Here is a 20,883-nt window from a genome sequence, read left to right as displayed (position 1 = left end):
CTAGACTCTAGGTTGGTGAATCAAAGGAAAACTCGATGGGCTCGGTGACTGGCGTGAACGTCCTTCCTGGAACATGAACTCATATCATCCAGCGCTCCTCTTCTGGTAGAGCAGCGGTGTAGGTCCCCGTGAAACTTGGTATGCCGATGCTCAGGTACCTAGTGACTTTCTTCAAGTGTCGTCCAAATGGTGTGTCGTCATTTGGTTGATTGAACCTGTTCCTTGGATCCGCCATCTATAGAGTAGAAAATAGAGAAGAGTCAGAAATGAGTAGAGAAGAGTATCCCGTGGCTTATCCTAGTGGTCGCGTCCTACATTCAGTGTGAGCTCTGATACCATCTTGTAGCGACCCGGCCTCAGACGGTCAAGTCTCTATGCTTAAGTGTCATCCTTGGATCGGTATTTCTGACACACACAGTACTCGAGGATTTATTGCAGAGTTCAATCACACACTTATTACATCAAGTGTCTCAAAAAGAGTACTTATTACAATAATATGGCTGAAGGCCATCTAAATAAGATAACTATGGAAGCTTCGAAGGTAAATGAGTCCATCCAACTCCACGGCAATACTGAGTGCATGACAATGACCTAGCGCACCTTACTCTTCGTCTGAAAATTCTGCAACATGATATGTTGCAGCCGTGTAGGTCAGCACATGGATTATGCTGGCAAGATAACACTATAGAGCAATGAACAGAATAACAGCTATCACTACATGCATATGTGGCTGGTGGAGGCAATATGGTTATCATTTGCATAAAGCTTGTTTTTCCCTGCAACAAAGGAATATATTTTATTTAACTACAAAGTTTGTTAAAAAATATTGAGAAGGTAACCCCAACTCAATCCCAAATTAAAGGTTAATAACCTGACAAATTAATTAAGTAGAGTGATGAGATCAACATAATAATTCAAGCAACAGATACTCAAGATGTCCATAACCGGGGACATCAACACTGCCGGTATACTCGCACATCAAACCGGAGCGCTGACTAAGGGGAAGTATGCTCCATGATATCCAACAGCGAGCGAGATCAACCCCTGTTAAACCGTTGGCCATAACGGCTCTGAGCTTCGACAGTTGAGGAGCATATTTGCTTCTCTCCTGGGCAGTCAATCTTTGCGGAAAAGGGTGTGTATTGCTGAGCCGCTCCGGATGAAAGCCAGGCAAGGGATTCTCACCAGTAGGGGAGTTGTCTTTGCAATAGAACCATGTCTGATTCCACTCTTTGGGGTGGCTGTGCAGTTTGGCGTGAGGGTATGTGACCTCTTTCCTTTTCTGGATCGCCATGCCACCCAACTCCGTATTGGAGCCGTCAGTAAACTCAGTACGGCGGTTTAGATGGAAAAGGTCTCTGAACAATTCCACTGTGGGCTCCTCTTGAAAGAACGCCTCACAGAGCACTTGGAAGTGACACATATTTGTAACAGATTTGGGGCCAGTGTCTTGTGGATGGAGTTGGAAATCGCCCAAAACATCCCGGTAAAATTTAGAACCGGGCGGCTTAAAGCCCCGAGCTAAGTGATCTATGAAAACAACAACCTCTCCTTCTTGAGGAGTGGGAGGACATTCTTTGCCAGGAGCCCTGCAATGGATGGTATCTTTGCTGCCTAAAGCGCCGATCAGGACTAGATCGTCCAGCTGAGCCTCCCCAATTGCACTCATATACTTGCTTGGCCATGATGAAATCTACAAGGTAGAAGATCCCGGTTCAAAAATGCATTTGATCAAGGTACATTGGTATGTGCAATGTTAAACCAGAGACAGATCTATCTGAACTGGAGTTTTATGAAGCAACAACATCTGGCGGTTCAACAAGGGGGCTAATGGTATATACCGGTTTGGCAATTTTTTTCTACAAGGTTAAACCGCCTGGTTTAAACATTGAAGCAGATGAGTAAGTTTATAGAAACAGATGTCATAAGATTTCTCTACAGCGATGGATCTGAAGCAAGTTCAGAAAAAAGATAAATATTCAGAGGTCCAAAAGGAGCAGTACCGAATCAATGAGCAAGATGTACATACAGATCTATGGTTTTGAGATGTGTAAGTGAAGGCAAAGGGTAAACAGCTACCATTGCACAGAATAAAGATTTGCGGAGTCATCTAAAGATCTATCGTATGAGCAAGAGGCAGATGATGAACACTGAAGAACTGTGAAACCCTAGGTCAGATCTGCGGGGGAAAGGATAGAAGATTTACCGGAGCTGAGGAAGACGCAGAAGGTTGCCGCGATGCTCTGTGCGCCCAGGTTGATGCAGCGACCAAGGTTGAGGCAGAGGTCGGCAGCGGCGGCGAAGCTCCGAGGCTGGCGACGTGAGGAAGACGAAGAAGAAAGACATGAAGGGGCGAAAAGAAATGACCCTTCAGTCCTATTTATAAGGCGAAAGAACATGTGTCAGGCGCGACAATCAAGGGGCCACGAAACGGAGCTGTCGCCTCGATTTCCACAGATCTATTAAACAAAGAAGCATAATGGATAGCTTCGTTATGACAGGTGACGTCACTCCGGTTTACATCAATCAGAGAAGATGACATCATGGAGGTTTACCAATTTATGAGAAGATGTTGAAGATGAAGCTTTTGTTAAAGGATTGACATGAACCCGTTTAAGGCAATCTGGGGCCTAATGTTGGGGATATTACTGCTGGGCGTAAACCGGCCTATTTGGGCCAGGTCAACTTCATCAGTAGGTCAAGAGTGCTAAATCCCAAGAAGGCAGATGAGGGCCTAAGGCCCGTAGCCGGTTCAAGACTTGTAGCTGTAAACCGGGATTTGTATATAAACTTGTATTGTAAGTTAGGAATAAGGAGAGACCAACCTGGAATACGAATATCGACCGGTGTTGGGACTCTGTGAACCGACGGGTGTCACCCGTGTATATAAGGGGACGACCCGGCGGCGGTTCAGAGATAGACAACAACTCGAGACATAGGCGAAGCTTGTTTGCTCCCTAGTCATCGAAACCCCATCAATTCCATCACTACTAGACGTAGGCTCTTACCTTCATCGAAGGGGCCGAACTAGTATAAACTCTCTTGCATCCCTGTGTCCTCTTTAACCCCTTCAAGCTATCCCATCGCGATGGCTCCACGACTAAGTCCTTTCTCTAGGACATCTGCCGTGACAAAACCATGACAAGTCCCGAGCCATCCACGACGGTGGAGGGCGCGCCCCCCTGCCTCGTGGATGACTCGGATACCCCCCTGACGTGAGAGCGACGCTAAAAATTCCTATAAATACAGAAAACCCATGAAAAGAAACCTAGATCGGGAGTTCCGCCGCCGCTAGCCTCTGTAGCCACCAAAAACCAATCGGGACCCTGTTCTGGCTCCCTACCGCAGGGGGAGTCATCATCGCTGGCCATCTTCATCATCCTGGCGCTCTCCATGACGAGGAGGGAGTAGTTCACCCTCGGGGCTGATGGTATGTACCAGTAGCTATGTGTTTGATCTCTCTCTCTCTCTTGTGTTCTTGATATGGCATGATCTTGATGTACCGCGAGCTTTGCTACTATAGTTGGATCTTATGATGTTTCTCCCCCTCTACCTTCTTGTAATGGATTGAGTTTTCCCTTTGAAGTTATCTTATCAGATTGAGTCTTTAAGGATTTGAGAACACTTGATGTATGTCTTGCGTGGGATACCCGTGGTGACAATGGGGTATTCTATTGATTCACTTGATGTATGTTTTCGTGATCAACTTGCGGGTTCCGTGACCTTGGGAATCTATTCATAGGGGTTGGCACACGTTTTTGTCTTGACTCTTCGATAGAAACTTTGGGGCACTCTTTGAAGTTCCTTGTGTTTGTTGAATAGATGAATTTGAGATTGTGTGATGCATATTGTATAATCATACCCGCCGATACTTGAGGTGACATTCGATATCTAGGTGACAATAGAGTTTTGGTTGATTTGTGTCTTAAGGTGTTATTTTACTACGAACTCTAGGGATGATTGCGACACTTATAGGAATAGACCAATGGATTTATCGGAATTAATAACTTTGAGGTGGTTTCGTACCCTACAATAATCTCTTCGTTCCTTCTCCGCTATTAGTGACTTTGGAGTGACTCTTTGTTGCAAGTTGAGGGATAGTTATATGATCGAATTATGTTATCCTTGTTGAGAGAACTTGCACTAGTGAAAGTATGAACCCTAGGCCTTGTTTCGATGCATTGCCATACCGTTTGTGCTCACTTTTATCATTAGTTACCTTGCTGTTTTTATACTTTCAGATTACAAAAACCAATATCTACCATCCATATTGCACTTGTATCACCATCTCTTCGCTGAACTAGTGCACCTATACAATCTACCATTGTATTGGGTGTGTTGGGGACACAAGAGACTCTTTGCTATTTGGTTGCAAGGTTGTTTGAGAGAGACCATCTTCATCCTACGCCTCCCATGGATTGATAAACAATAGGTCGTCCACTTGAAGGAAATTTGCTACTATCCTACAAACCTCTACACTTGGAGGACCAACAACGTCTACAAGAAGAAGGTTGTGTAGTAGACATCACGAGGCCGAGCCTGGAACGAGCCGGAGCAGGCGGCGAAGCGGCGTGCCACGGCGCCGCATGCGTAGGCGAGTCCCTCACACCCCGTCGCCTCCCTGTCTATCTTAGGGGTGTGGCTCTGGGGGTTGCGTGCGTCCTAGGGTTGGAAAAATAGAATGTTCGGACTGCGCCTGTCAACCAAGCGCACTGCGTGCGTTAGCGTGAGGCCGAGTAGGAGGGTGGGGAGGGGGTGGGGAGGGGCCCTCCCACCCCGTGGGAGGCCGAGCCTGGAACGAGCCGGAGTAGGCGGTGACCTGGCGTGCCGCAGCGCCGCATGCTTAGCGAGTCCATCACACCCTGTCGTCTCCCTATCTATCTTAGGGGTGTGGTTATGGGGTTGCATTCGTCCTAGGGTTGAAAAAATAGAATGTTCGCACTGCGCCTGTCAACCAAGTGCACTGCCTGCGTTAGCGCGAGGCCGAGCAGGTGGTGGGAGGGGGTGTCGTGACCCCCCTCCCCACTGCCCTGCGAGGCCGAGCCTGGAACGATCTTGAGTAGGCGGCGATGCGGCATGCCGCGTCGCAGCATGTGTTGGCGAGTCCGTCACACGCCGTCGCCTCCTTGTCTAACCCCGTGCGCCTGTCAACCAACCCAGGGTGTGATAGGGGATTGTGCCGTTGTAGCCAAGTGAAAAGATTCGCCAAGTGGCGGAGGCGGTTTGACGCGGGCTAGCTGTGGTAGTGTTCTTGATTGGCTGGAAAAACAATCGTCTAAGTGAACTGTAGTGCTTTATTGAAAGCACATCTTCCGTCCCATACCGAACTGCACAGCGGACTGCATTTTTTTAGGTGGGAGGGTACTGGAGTTGCGTGCTAGTCGTGCGTCGTTGGGCTTGTTTGTTTTGGGCTGTGAGAATTTGTTGGGTCCGTTAGGGTTTAAGACACATTCGGCCCAAGTCGGCCTATCAGCACGGCTGGTTCCCAATGCGCTGTGTGTGCACCCTAATGTTTAGTCCCACCTCGACCGCGGAGAGCACGCTTGACCTGTTTATAAGCGCTGGCGAGGCACCTCTATCAAACTCCTCTGGTTACTTGTTTGGGCGCTTATACACGACGCTCGCTGTTCTTATTTCTCTAACTTGTGGGCCCATGTGTGCCCGGCCCCATGCATCGTGGCCCAGAACGACTCTCCTACTGTGGGCGCAGACCTATTAAGAGAATGGTTGGGGCCTGGTTGCACCTGGGTGGTGATTTTTTTTCCATATATGAGGCATTTTCTTCTTCTTTTGGAGTATATATATTTCATGGTAGTACAAATTTTGTCATTTGTATTGCTTGCACCAACGTTGCGGACTGCATTGCGTGTACCAAGTCTGTGTGTTGTGCACTACACAAAAGTGGTTGCAGCTCCTCTCGTTCTACATTTAAGCATGTACTTCATTTCATGTATACACTTTGTGAACTGCCTTGTATTTCTTCGATGAACTTTATTCACGTTTGTTTAGAATGGTCTGCGGGTTATATTTTTTAGAAATATTAGTATTAATGGTCTTTTTCTATAATTACTATTATGGACTTCATGTGGACACATGTGTAATGCTTGTGGTTACCATTGTGAACTGCATTCATCTTTCTTTTTAGGTATGATTTGTAGTCAGATTACTTATTTTTTTGGTTTAATGTTGTTTTTGAATATATTTTGTATGTTTGTAGTATGTTTTGGTATCACACATTAAATTTTTCAAAGTTGTCTGGATACTTGTTCTAATACAAACTGAGCAATCATTACCTGCAAACTATGTTACAAGCGATTCTGCATGATAAGCCAACTAAGTTCAGCAAAAGCAAATGATCACAAGCAAACTGACGATACATAAGCAAACAACAGAAAGAAAATTTGATGATAATTCTAAAACGACATTGTTTTTACAAAAGTAACATTCGATAAGAAGCAACAGACATAATCAAAACCTTGCAGACATGAAACAAGGAACAACAAAACCACTAAAGGAAAATGAAAGTAAACATAGCCCTGATTATTTCTAGTTGTTGTATTGGATTACATCCTTGTTCTTCTTCTTCTTTGCTTCTTTGTATCTTTTTGCCCTGTCCAGTCCCATTATGAAATCATAGATGATTCTCCATGACTCATATGTTGCGAATGCATCTATTGCTGCATACTTGATAAGCTTGTCTAGCAGCGGGCAAAATCCCCACAGAGTATGGTCCTCCTTGCTGTTAATTTTTTTCTTCATGTCATGGTAATGAATGTCTATCATCCTGCCGGCAACATCACCCAAAGAGTCAAACTCCTTTTTATTGCATGGGTCTCTCCATTCCACCTGAATATCAATGTAGTTGTCGGAGTTGATCTCCAAGCCAGATAGCTTCAGCTTGCTTTTGTCTCGTTCAATGGTGAATCCGACAAAGGTGTACTCACCATTCATGAGGGATTTGTCTAGTTCCATTGGCTTGCAAGATGTTTGTATAGACTGAATATAGTTTATTTTTAGAACCACCAATGTTTTTTTGTTTTTTCTGAAACTAAAGTGCAATATGAATACCTGAATCTGTTGTAGTGAGTAGCTGCTAATACTTTGTACAACATAACTAGTAAATCTGATATTAGATTGCATAAACAATGCATGTTTGTGCATGTTTGTATTCTTGAATTGAATTTCATTTTTTATATAGTAATGGTGCAGTTTTCTATTGTTCAGGCAAATAATTTGTATTTGGTAAAACAAAATAAAACTGTGTGTATCGCTAGATCATATAATTCAAGAATTGAACACATTACTATATATGTTACATGGTGGGGCTGTGTTTTTAGTTACGTGGCAACTACAGAGAGGTTCTTCTATGAGGAGGTTGTCTTAGTGCGTTGGAAATCCGGAACGTCGTCGCCTCTTTTTTCGTGACTAGTTCACGTATGCATGCAACTGTCAGAAAATGTGATGATTGTGATTTCAGTGAATTTCCCTAGTAAGTGCACTTCTTCGCTATCACGACAGAACTGCATATGTCCACGTGGTGTACTTCATGCAAGTGAAATTTATTCTTCGTATACTGTATTATATCGGATCAGGATTCATACAGATGTAAGCACATTTAGTTTTTTGACGGAGTTCTTTCTTTTTTTCTCGGTGATGCAACTTTTGTGTGGATGGAGTGTAGTGTGGGTAGGGGTATCATACTGCTTCGCTTAACTAACAGGGCTGCATTCTTCATTTTACCCATACTGTAGTGCAGTAGAAAGAGAACTGCATTTCAGAAATAAGAATACTTCATGCTTCTACGTGACGAACTGCATTGTTATACGTCATGGACTGTATTTGTACATTGACTTCGGGCTTCCTCTGTTTTATTTATTAGAGCGAATTGTAGTTTCCGGCAGTGCCCACACACATTTTTTGTTGTTGTTGTTATTCATTTAAAAAATGTTTTCTCATTTTTCTTTGATGTTTTATTTTTGTACTTATTGTTTTGTTAGTGGGCCGTGTTATTTTAACTACTCTAGCGTGTTTGGCCAGTGTTCGGGGAGTGAAGACGTATTCTGCCCAAGTCGGTCTGTCAGCATGGCTGGTTCCCTGTGCGTTGTGTGTGTGCCCTAATGTTTAGTCTCACCTCACCCACGGAGGGTGCGCTCGACCTGTTTATAAGCACTGGCGAGGCAGCCGTATCGAACTCCTCTGGTTACTTATTTCGGCGCTTATACACGGCACTCGCTGCTCTATGCTCTCTGACCTGTGGGCCCATGTGTGCCCGGCCCCATGCATCGTGGCTCAGAACGATTCGCCTGCTGTGGGCGCAGATCTACTACGAGACTGTCTAGGGCCGGTTGCACCTGGGTGGTCAATTTTTTTAATATTTTCTCTCTTAGGTATTCTTTCCAACGTAGGGGTGTGCACTGCTTAGTAAATCATGTTGCATTGCATTCATCGGGTTTCTGTACTGCATGTGCACACATTCCGTGCTACACATTTTTGCGCTACATTTTTGTGCACTGCATGTTGGTCGCATTTTTCTTTATTGTTTTTCCTATTACGTATCATTTTTCTAGTGTACGGGTGTGCAGTGCTTTGTTGGGTCTGTGTGCACTGCATTCATCATAGTCCTGTGCTATAGGTGTACACTTTGCGCAACATGCATCCTTTTTTGTGCCAAAGTTGTGACTCCTTTTACCAACGCTACGGACTGCATGACTTACATTTGATGACTTCATCATTTTGATCATGTACTGCACTTCATGCACACATATTGTGACCTTCCTGATATTACTTTGGAGAACTGCATTCACTTTTTATTTAGAATAGTCTACATCTTATATTTTTTTAAGAAATAATTATTTAATGATCTGCGGTTAGTTCGTGGGAAGTGTTGCGGTCAAAGTACACATTTTTGGGTCCTTTTTCTTCGGTAACATAAGCCTTCATTGATTGTCCTTCATTCTTGGTAACACAATTTTCATTAACTCCCCTTTAATTTTCAGTTTTGACCCTTTTGCATTCCTCTTCTATAAATGTAGGTGAACTTCTACCCTTCCTTTGCAGTCCATTTCTCCTCTAGCCGCAACTTCTGTCCTTTCTCCATCCTCTCTTTATTTATTTTCATTTTATAGGTTTTTTTGTGATGGTCCAGGCCCTAGCGCGAATCTCTCCTACTACGGCCATGGTTGTGGTGTGCCGACACACTGTGATTGCTCAGCTTGCTCGCAGGCCCGTCGTGCTCGTCGTGGGGGCAAGGTCTTGTACTGAGCTGGGCGAGAGGAGCAGCTTGCATATGGCACAGTATTCACAGAAGGATTGGATATTGGCCACATCAACGTTGCTGCGTTCTATTCCACCCTGCTTCGTTGTGTCCTTGGCCGCACAAGTCCTTTTGTCCATCAGCTTACGACAACACATGTGGAGACTCACTACAAGATGATATTTTTCGCTTGATCTGATTTTTTCTTTGTGTTTTCTATTTTTGTGTAATTCCATACTAGTATTCTAGTATATTAGGAACACACTTATTTTTTTATTGAAGTGTACTGCACTGTGCACTTATATATTATTTTTATTTTTTTGCTTTGTGTGCATGGAGCTTGTGTTTTAGTTTGCATGATTACAATATGTGAACTGCTTAGATATTAGATGAGCACTATTAGTTTCCACTATTTTCCCCGCTTGTACGGTGTGTACTACATGCAGCTAGTCTCAAGAACTACATGAAGTTAAAGCGTACTGCATATTTGCAAGTTCCGTATTGCATATTAGATTGCGTTTTATCTGTACTGCTTGTTGGACTGTTGTGCACTTCATCTAGCTCACGTGTGTACTATCTGTAGGTTTTTACTACTCTGTGGAAAGTATGAGAATTGTATTGCTAGTTTCATCGCCAAATAGTTTTATTATTTTTTGCAGAAAATCCCCCAACGAGATGTCAGGTATCTTCGGCTCAAGAAGGAGGGGATTCTCCAAGTTGTTCTTGGTAATGGAAACCTGAAACCAGCCAAGTAACGTGTAGGCGTTGACGGGAGGCTATATCCGCAGAAAGGCTGGAAGGAATTTGTCATTGATAGTGGCCTGAAGTCTGAGCAAGTTGTTGTCCTCGACTTCTTTGAACTCGAGGATCGTATGGTCAAAATCACGTTTGACGTGATTGGTTAAGGTTATGAGGTTGATTTTGTAATAAGTATTTTTGGGTGTCGAACGCTTTATATTTTGAGGTGTTTTGTAACAAGTAGTTTTGTGATTTGAACCGCTTGAATTATTATTGAGAACTTCATGTTGCCAGTGAGCTAACTCCATTTTTTCATGGGTTGTGGATCAAAATGTGTCAATGTTTACTCTAGACTGCTATATATATGGTTTACACTATAAATCATTTCTCTTGATATGGTTTAGTTGAAGAACTCATAGTCAGCAGGAAATTTGTGTTTACACAAAATTTAAACCGATACATACGTCATATAGATAAGCAGACTGCTATGTATATGATTAATTTATTGAACTTCATCTATTTGGTTGTTAACTTACTGCTTCTTCGCGGTGATTGGAGCGTGTCTAATGTTGCACTTTCTTTTGTTTTCCATGGCGGTGTTGCTGGTTCTTGTCTTTGCACCGTTGTGTTTATAGCTCCTCGCGTGCTGGTTAATGGCCGCTTTTGTTTTTCAGCGCTGTGAACTGCAACCTTCTTTGCTCCTCGCATGCTAGTTGATGGCGGCTTTTGTTTTTCAGTGCTGTGAACTGCAACCTTCTTTGCTCCTCACATGATGGTTGATGGCACCTTTCGTTTTCCAGCGCTGTGAACTGCAACCTTTCGTGCTCCTGCCTTGTTTTTTGAACGTCATGTCGTTCTTGGTTGTTTCTGTACAACAGCATTCCCTTGTGGTGGTCTTGTGGGCATTGTTTCTTCATGTTCTTCGTCCTGTTCACTGTCTTCTTCCTCTTCCTCCTCTTCTTCATTTGCTTCTTCATAAACCATTCCTTCTTCAGTTTCTTCACGTTCTTCCTCCTCTTCACTCTCTTCTTCTTCTTCTTCTTCTTCCTCCTCCTCTTCTTCATCTGCTTCTTCATAAGCCATTTCTTTTACAGTTGTGTCACCATCTTCTTTGATTTCATCTTCTTCGTCTTCCTCGTTTTCTGATCTTGTTCTTTTGGGGCAGGTTCTTTAATTGTGTCTCTTCCTCTTTTTGCAGATGCTACAATGTCTCGGTTTCGTCCATTTCTTAGTGTTGTGAGTGGAATATCTGTTTAGTTGTTCATCGCCATGTCCTAGGTTTTCTTGTTCATTTCTTTTTGTACATGTCCTGGAATTGTGGCCGCTGATTTCATTACATGTCTTGCACCTTCTTATTCCTAGTGGTGACCATCACTGTCCAGCTCAGGCTGTGGCTTACTGTTTTTTTCTTCATTTTTCTCCTTGCATGCAACCTTTTTTTGGGTTGCGTCACCCCCTTTCTTCCTTCCTCTTGTGTTTGAAACAGGAGGTGGAAGAATTGTTTCCTTTTTGATAGCACCAGTTGGGCTATGTTCTGTATTTTCTACTCGCTTGGTATTATTGTCATGCTGGGATTTCTCTGCTTGCTTTAGTTTTGCTGCTTCTTCTTCTTCGTTGAGCACATCAGCTTCCTCGATCAGTACCCTCATACCAAACAACGCTCTGTGGCACCCAACATTGGACCTTGTCTCTCTGTTTGCATGGTCCATTGCTCTTTTGTCAACAATTTTCTATGGCAAAAAAGTGAGCTTCCATCTGGTGTTGCTTGTTTGTAGTCTCTTCTGTCAAACATTGCATTTGATCTTGGGTTCCGGGTGTATCTTTTCATGATTTACACCTTAGGAATTTTGAGTACTCTCAAATGAGAAAGCATGCATAACACATGGACGCAAAAGAGCCCTATAGACAACACGTGATTTCTTTGTTTTGTAAGTGAACTGCATGAAATTAATAAACACATGTTTTTTTGTTATTTGTTCATTTTAAGGAAGTGAACTTCATTTGGTTTTGTAAATTACTTATGCATGTGGACTTTTAAAGTTTAGTAAGTGAGCTTTCGTGCATGACTATCAGAAATTAGGATTTTTTTTCTAGTGTGTCGCACCTGTGTGTGTCCAGAGTTTGCACTCACATTCGTAGACACCTTTCTGTTCATGAGAGACCACTTGGAAATTATGCCTTGCCCAGTCAAATGCATCCGACCTGTTGTAGTGGTGTACGAGATACTTTGTTGGGTTCTCAGGGCACCGTTCTGCTCTAAGTGCAGTGCTATGGTAGAGTGTTTCTTTGAAATCTGATGTGGAGCATCCCAAGTTCATCCCCATGGATCAACCTACGTCACCCACTGAGGGAGTCCTGGACTAAGGGGTCCTTAGGCGTCTGACCTGTTATCCATGGGCCGGACTGATGGGCTCTGAAGACATGAAGGCCGAAGATTGCACCGTGTCCGGATTGGACTCTACTTGGCGTGGAAGGCAAGCTTGGCGACCGAAGATTCCTTCTTATGTAACCGACTCCATGTAAACCCTAGATCCCCTCGGTGTCTATATAAACCGAAGGGGATAATCCGGAAAGGACAGGACATATGCTCATTACCATATTCATAGGCTAGACTTCTAGGGTTTAGCTAGTACGATCTAGTGGTAGATCAAGCCTTTTAACACTCATATTCATCAAGATCAATCAAGCAGGAAGTTGGGTATTACCTCCATAGAGAGGGCCCGAACCTGGGTAGACATCGTGTCCCCCGTCTCCTATTACCATCGATCCTAGACGCACAGTTCGGGACCCCCTACCCGAGATCCGCCGGTTTTGACACCAACATTGGTGCTTTCATTGAGAGTTCCGCTGTGCCATCGACAAAAGGTTCGATGGCCCCTTCAATCGTCAATAATGACGCTGTCCAAAGAGGAACCTTCCTCCCCAGACAGATCTTCATATTCGGCGGCTTCGTACCGCGGGTCAACTTGCTTGGCCATTTGGAGCAGATCGACAGCTACACCTCTGGCGATCAGGTCAGATTCGGAAGCTTGAACTACGTCGTGGATATCCATAAAGACTTGATCTTCGAGGGATTTGAACCCGCGGCAATCGCTCCACCTCATCCTGATGAACGTGACTTAAATCTGTCATCGGATCACACCCAGCAGATGGTCCCTGCGGCAGCAGCGACCTTAGAGCCGAAGCAGATCGGGCCATCTGAGGCCGCAGAGTTCGAAGCGTTGGAGCCGCACATGGACTCGACGCCCTGCAATATTCGCTTTAACAAAACTTCGGACTCGTCTCCGGCTATAAGTTCCGGATTGTGTACGCCCGCGGACACCGAGCTAGATCGGTTATCGATCTTTGAGTTCAGCACCGCTGATGTTTTCCAGCAGTCGCCTTTGGGTGACGTGCTAAAATCTTTAAAGAATTTTCCTTGGAGAAGGACTCACAGCCGAACTATGTCCGGTTCGAGAAAGAGACGGATGATGAGGAATCTTGCTTCCCACCCGCCACCCACTTCATAGCCACCGTCGATGACTTAACCGACGTGCTTGACTATGGCTCTTAAGACATCAACGGTATGGACGACGATGCCGACAAGGAGCAAGGCCAAGACCCGCCGTTCACTGGACATTGGACGGCTACCTCTTCGTACGATGTCTACATGGTTGATACACCTAAAGGATCTGGCGACAACAAAGAAGAGCCAGATGCGAATAAAACCTCCGCGACACAGTCCAAGCGCCGGCGGCCCAAGCGCTACCCCAAGCCCCGCCGCTCAAAGGACGACAACATTGGCACCGGAGAAAATAGTACTCCGGGATACGCCGAAAACAATGAAGACCCTGTTGGGGCTACATCCGAACAGGAACACGACAGCAGGAAAGACAACCCTGACGAATAGGCATAGAAGATGACTCGGAGGATGATAGTTACCGTCCACCCTCCGAGGAGGATACAAGCCTTGGCAAAGAAGACTTCTTCGTGCCCGAGGATCCTCTCGAGTAGGAGCGCTTTAAGCTTTAGCTCATAGCCACTCCAAGGAGCCTAGAAAAGAAACAACAGCAGGTTCAAGCTGGAGAAGACCTGCTCGTCGATAGATGTACTGATGTGCTGACAGCAGAGGAATACAACCTCAACTGCCCAGCCAAGAGCTACCCGAAACGCATACTGCTACCTCAATTCGATGAGGAGGCGCCGGAGCACACATCTCCCTCGCGTAATACGGATCTCCCACCACATGGTCGGGACAGGGCGGCAGAACAGCCACCCCGCGGTCGGGATAAAGCGGCAACTCGGGCCGAACAGCAACCAACCCACCACCCCATCAAAATAGGGACAGAAGAGTCCGGAGTCATATGTACGACCTCCGACAGACCCTGGATAGTAGATAAGGACACACAAGATCGATCTATGGATCATGAGAACGTGCCTCGAGGAACGACGATGGCTACCTATTCGGACGTGACAAACCTAACCACGCTCGGGCCGAATGCCGCAGACGGACTCCTTCAGAGCTCCACCACGATGCGGCCCGATATAGAGGCGCCGCACACCCGCTCTGCTTCACAGATAAAGTACTGAATCATGAATTCCCCGAGGGGTTCAAGCTCGTCAATATCGAATCATACGACAGCACAATCGATCCTGCAGTATGGATCGAGGATTTCATTCTCCACATCCACATGGCCCGAGGAGACGACCTCCACGCCATCAAATACCTCCCATTAAAACTCAAAGGACTAGCTCAGCACTGGTTAAATAGCCTGCCTGAGAACTCCATCAGCAGCTGGGAGGACTTGGAAGAGGCTTTCCTTGACAACTTCCAAGGAACTTATGTTCGGCCACCAGATGCCGATGACCTAAGCCACATAGTTCAATAACCCGGAGAATCAGCCAGAAATTTTTTGACTAGGTTCCTAACTAAAAAGAACCATAGCGTTGACTGTTCGGATGCCGAGGCCCTAGCAGCCTTCAAGCACAGCATCCGTGATGAATGGCTAGCACGCCACCTCAGACAAGAAAAGCCGAAGTCAATGGCAGCCCTTACGACACTCATGACCTGCTTTTGCGCAGGCGAGGACAGCTGGCTGGCTCGTAGCAAAAACACAGCCAGCGAGGCAGGCCCCACCGAGGCCAAGATCAGCACCGACAAGCTTCGGCGCAATAGACACAAACGCCGAAGCAACGACGACAACACCGAGGACACCACACTCAATGCCGGATTTAGTGGCTCCAAGTCCGGCCAACAGAAGAAACCCTACAAAAGAAACAACGAAGGACCTTCCAGCCTGGACCGCATACTCGACCGTCCGTGCCAAATTCACGGCACCCCGGATAAGCAAGCCAATCATACCAACAGGGATTGTTGGGTCTTCAAGTAGGCTGGCAAGTTGAATGCCGAAAACAAAGAAAAGGGATCACAAAGTGAGGACGAGGATGAAGAGCCCCGGCAGCCGAACACCGGGGGACAGAAGAAATCCCCCCCCCCCAAGTCAAAACGGTGAACATGATATACGCCGCGCACATCCCCAGAAAGGAGCACAAACGAGCACTCAGGGACATCTACGCGGTAGAGTCAGTCGCTCAAAAGTTCATTGCATGGTCATCATTTCCGATCACGTCCGATCAACAAGATCATCTGACTAGTATCCGCCACGGCGGTTCGGCCACACTGGTCCTTGACCCAATCATCGATGGATTCCACCTAACACGAGTCCTGATGGATGGTGGAAGCAGCCTCAACCTGCTGTACCAGGATACAATACGTAAGATGGGCATTAATCCCTCACGAATCAAACCAACAAAGACTATCTTTAAAGGAGTTATACCAGGTGTAGAGGCCCGCTGTATGGGCTCAATCACGCTAGAGGTGGTTTTCGGTTCTCCGGACAATTTCCAAAGCGAAGAGTTAATCTTCGATATCGTCCCCTTCCGTAGCGGCTACCACGCACTGCTCGGACGAACCGCATTTGCTAGATTTAACACAGTGCCACACTATGCTTATCTCAAGCTCAAGATGCCCGGTCCACGCGGTGTCATAACAGTCAGTGGCAATATGGAACGCTCCCTCCGAACAGAGGAGCAAACTGCTGCCCTAGCAGTAGAAGTACAGAGAGGCCTTCTCAAGCAGCATTATAATCCAGCTGCCGAGCCCCTGGACACCATCAAGAGGGTCCGGACTACACTGCAATAAGAAAGTGCGGCTCATCAAGAGCTCGACTAGCAATTCGGCCTCCGTCCCAGCCCCAATGAGGTAGTGGCATTCGTACCACGCGTACACAATTACGCACTCAAAATTCCATGGACATCGACGGAGGCACGAGATAACCGGGGTCTATAATTCGGCCAGACCAATCCCGGACACACATACCTTTACTTCTTTTTCTTGTTTCAGGCACCCTTTTCCGCGGGCCTGATGTCAAGTCCTTTCAAAGGACTGGAATACAACAGAGGCAAGTAGCACAGGTGTGTAGGGTAACCTTTATACGTTCTTCTTGACTGTATTCATACTTATTTCTTAGGACCCGCACGCTGCGCCCTATTGATTCCGGCATGTTAAATGACCAGATACTTCTCGCACCATCTGTACAAGATACGCCTTAATGTATCCATCCAGTTATAATAAAAATGGTTCGTGGCCAGCTTCTGTTGTTTTCGCTTCTTACTTCGTTTTATTTCGATCTGCCTATTTGCTGCATTGACACCCTTTTACGTTTCATATTCGCCAGGGGCTACTTGTCGCCCCACAATACGGCAGCACAGTCCGAACACTTCATATATATAACTTTGGCACCCCGAATTTAGCATTATATGCATTGGCTCTGAATTATGTCTTTGGTCAATAGTTGGGTTGCCCGGCTCCTGTGCTTGCTACCCTATGTTCCGCTCCATTGGCTAGGGTAGTAAAGGGAGAACTACTGCGATTATGCCCTGGCTTTAACCAGACGAGCACCTCAGTAGAGAAAGCCGAAAACTGACTGTCATGATGTGGCGAGAGCCGGTCAGCTACTCGAGGGTTACAAATCGTTGGAGATTTTTTCCGTGTTATGCGAGAGATCGACACTTCCCGATCAGATGCTGACAGTACTCTGGCTTAAACCAGGGGCTTTGCCCATGCTTTATTATAAAACTCCTATGGCTAAGTGAGGGCGTTAAAGCCATAAAGTCTGATTGCCTTGTTCGTTGTGCTAAACAACTCCTTCAAGGACCATGTAATTATATCAAGATTCTTTAGATTCCATCTCAAAATATCGCTCAGGCGTGCGGTGCTCCTTGCCCTCCGGTGACCCGCTGGCGACTTCAACAACGTTCATCTTCGCCCACCACATCTTGCAGCGAGTGAAGGCCATACGGGCACCTTCAATATAGACGGAGCGCTTGATAACGTCCAGCCGAGGACAGGCATTCACCATCCGCCTCATGAGTCCGAAGTAGCTTCTAGGAATAGCTTCGGCTGGCCACAGACGGATTATCAAATCCTTAATTGATTGTTCGGCCACCCTATGCAGCTCCACCAGCTGTTTCAACTGATCGGTGAAGGACACGGGATGCTCTCGTGCCACATACTGCGACCAGAAGAGCCTCTCCGAAGAACCCCCTCCTTCGGCTCGATAGAACTCCACGGCATCTGATACACTGCATGGAAAATCCGCAAAAGCCCCTGGGGAACTCCGGACCCGGGTTAGTAAAAGGTACTGCTTCTCTGCATACTCGCTTTGCATCTTAAATGCCTTACCCGGTGTGATCTTCATGGCCTCCTGGATCTCCTGGAGGGTGGCTTGGTCCTCATTCCGTGCGGTCTCCATGCTCTGACGAGCCTTGGCGAGTTCGGTCCCTCGAACCGATGCATCATGCTCCAAGGCCTCGCATTTTTTCACCGCATCCTGGAGCTCCTGGTGGACTTCTTTGACCCGGGCCTTTAGCTTCTTACGGGTGGCTTGCTGCTGGACAGCCTGCTCCTCGGCCTCGCCCAGGGCCTTCCTCAGGGCCTCGACCTCGGTCGGGGATTCTGCACATATCACAATACCGCTGTCAATATACAGCGCTTATCCTTTCCGGAACATATAGCAAGTCGTTCCACACCTTGCTTCTCCTAGAGCCGAACCTTAACCTCGCCGAGCTCGTTCTCGGTCCGCTCCAGCCTCTGCTTTAGCTCGGAGACCTCGGCAGCATGCGAGGTCGCGGCCAACAAGGACGCCTGCTTATCGATACATATTCAGTCAGCATATTATAATTAAGGATTGATCCCTTGTCCGGTTCTCCTTGCTGAACACCGGACATCATCTCAGGGGCTACGGACTATACGGGGTTTTTCTCTTTCTTACGTCGAAACCTGTTAACAGGCTGCTGCAGGCTTCATTCAGTCCGCTCTTGGCGGGCTGAACCTTCTCGATCACCGCACCCATAAGGATATGGTGCTCGTCCACGACGGAGGCGCCTCGTAGCGCCCCCATCAGGTCATATGGCGCTCCTGGATGGACAGGAGCCACCAGTGGAGGCGACGCACCCTCCTCCTTCAAAGGGGGCTACTCGCCCGACTCTGGAGCCATATGGGTCTCCGTAATCATATTTGGCCGAGGGCCGAACTGGATACTACCCTCTTTGCCAGTCTCCATGGGGATTGGCTCCCCTATGTGTCCGGCAGTGGAGGTCCCGCCTTGTGGCGCCTCCCGGACAACATCCTGGGCTCCTCCCTTCGGAGTGGTCCTCTGGGATAACACTTCGGTGTCATCCCTGGCCCCGCGGGAGTAAGCAGGCGGTGGCAACATGCTCGCCATCTCTGACGGAGCCAACGAACCTCCAGATGAGGATCGCTAGATTAGGTCACGGGCAGGACAGCAATAGTGTGGATTAACCATGTTAGAATAATAAAAATAAAGGACTGGATGTGCGCATAAATAAGCCATATCACTTACGATGTGGCCTCAGGCCTAGCATGGGGGCGACGTTCCGGACTACTGTCAATGTCCCACGCGGTGTTGACTGCTGGGGCGCCCTTCCCCTTTTTGGGTGCTTTCGCCTCCAGATGTGCCGAGGCTGCCGTCTTCTTCTTCTCCTCTGGAGGATAGGAATGGGCCTCATGGTATTCGGACGTCGCGTCCGAAGTGCCCTTGCGATGAGGGCCACTCTTGGCTCCCTTGGACTTCTTCTTGGCCTTCTTCTCCGGCGCCGTATATGGCGTCGGCACCAGCATCTTGTCTAGGCGCGGGATGACTGGTTCTTCGGGCAACGGAGCCGAACACTGGATCCGCTTCGCCCTCTCCACCCAGTCCTGAGGGAGCAATACTAAGATCTCAGACATCATCCTCAAAACATTTATGTTGGGAATACATCAAAAGGAACATACCTCGCTGGCCGAGCGGTTACAATTGTGACGACGGTCTGAGTCCGTGGCCGGTGGCTTCTCGTTGCCCTTAAAGAGCAACTTCCGGGCCCCTTCGTGAGAAGTACCAAAGAGCCTTTTCAGGGTCTGGTGCTTCTTCGAATTGAACTCCCATAAAGGGCAGCTTCGGCGCTGGCACAGAAGAATCCGACTTGACGTCCTTGGTCATAATGCTTTGAACGCGCGTCTGCAGTGCTCTTAGCTCGTCAGGTTAACCTAGTCCGGACTCTTCTCGACCCAGGAGGTGAGTCACATGGGAGCACTGGAGCGGAATTCGGCAGCTGCAGCCCAGTTGGTGCCGCGACGTTCTGTGATGTAGAACCACTTCTTCTGCCATTCCTTTATTGTCTCCACAAAGGTGCCTTTGGGCCAGGAGATGTTGGATAGCTTGCTCACCATGGCCCCTCCGCACTCCGCGTGCTGGCCATCCACCACCTTCGGCTTCATGTTGAAGACTTTGAGCCACAGCCCAAAGTGGGGATGGATGCGGAGGAAGGCCTTGCACACGACGATAAACGCCGAGATGTTGAGGAAGGAATTCGGGGACATATCATGGAAATCTATCCCGTAATAGTACATCAGCCCGCGGACGAAAGGGTGGAGTGGAAACCCTAGCCTGTGGAAGAAATGTGGGATGAATACCGCCCTCTCTGTGGGCTCTGGCATGGGGACGACTTGTCCCTCGGCTGGCAAACGATGGGCGATATCCTTCGCCAAATACCCGGCCCCCCGGATCTTAGTAATGTCCTCCTCGTTGACAGATCTGGACATGGTTTCTCGAGTGGAAAGGAGATGAGAACTTGGGCACTAGAGCTTGAGATCAGAAAGGCGGAGACGGAGAGAGAGCGTGAGGAGAGGAAGAGGGAATCCTTATCCCCTTATAAAGGCAGCAAATATTAGACGCCTCCTCACTTGCCTTAGGATTATCCTGTTCCCTAGGGCTGTATAAACAACATGGTTGAGTTACCCATGCCCGCATTGATGAGAATCCTGCAATAAGGGGGCACAATCTCTGTTTCGACAAGATGTGCCGATAGCAACCGCGTCTCGAAGCGTGGAATGGCAGAAGAAAACGGTTCGAAATTATAACCGGACAGATGTGATGTCGTGTTGGAAAAAAGCTGTCAACAGATTAGATTCGTGCAAATATTTTATTCTCTCTGCGGTTGTGTATGGTGTGCGTAACAAGTCAGGATACTATAATTGCATCCGAAGACTATCTTGGAGTTCGGATAAAGTGGAACCCGCCTTGCAATTCCGAAGACAATCTACATGCCGGACTCCTCGTCATTGAAAGACAGGTTCAGGGCCTACTGAGGGAGTCCTGGACTAATGGGTCCTCAAGCGTCCGGCCTGTTATCCATGGGCCGGACTGATGGGCTGTGAAGACATGAAGGCCGAAGACTGCACCGTTTCCAGATTGGACTCCACTTGGCGTGGAAGGCAAGCTTGGCGACCGAAGATTCCTTCTTATGTAACCGACTCCATGTAAACCTTAGATCCCCTTGGTGTCTATATAAAC

Source organism: Triticum urartu, chromosome 4 (genome assembly GCF_003073215.2).
Source record: "Triticum urartu cultivar G1812 chromosome 4, Tu2.1, whole genome shotgun sequence".
Taxonomy (NCBI): Eukaryota; Viridiplantae; Streptophyta; class Magnoliopsida; order Poales; family Poaceae; genus Triticum; species Triticum urartu.
Note: the sequence above shows the minus strand (reverse complement) of the source record.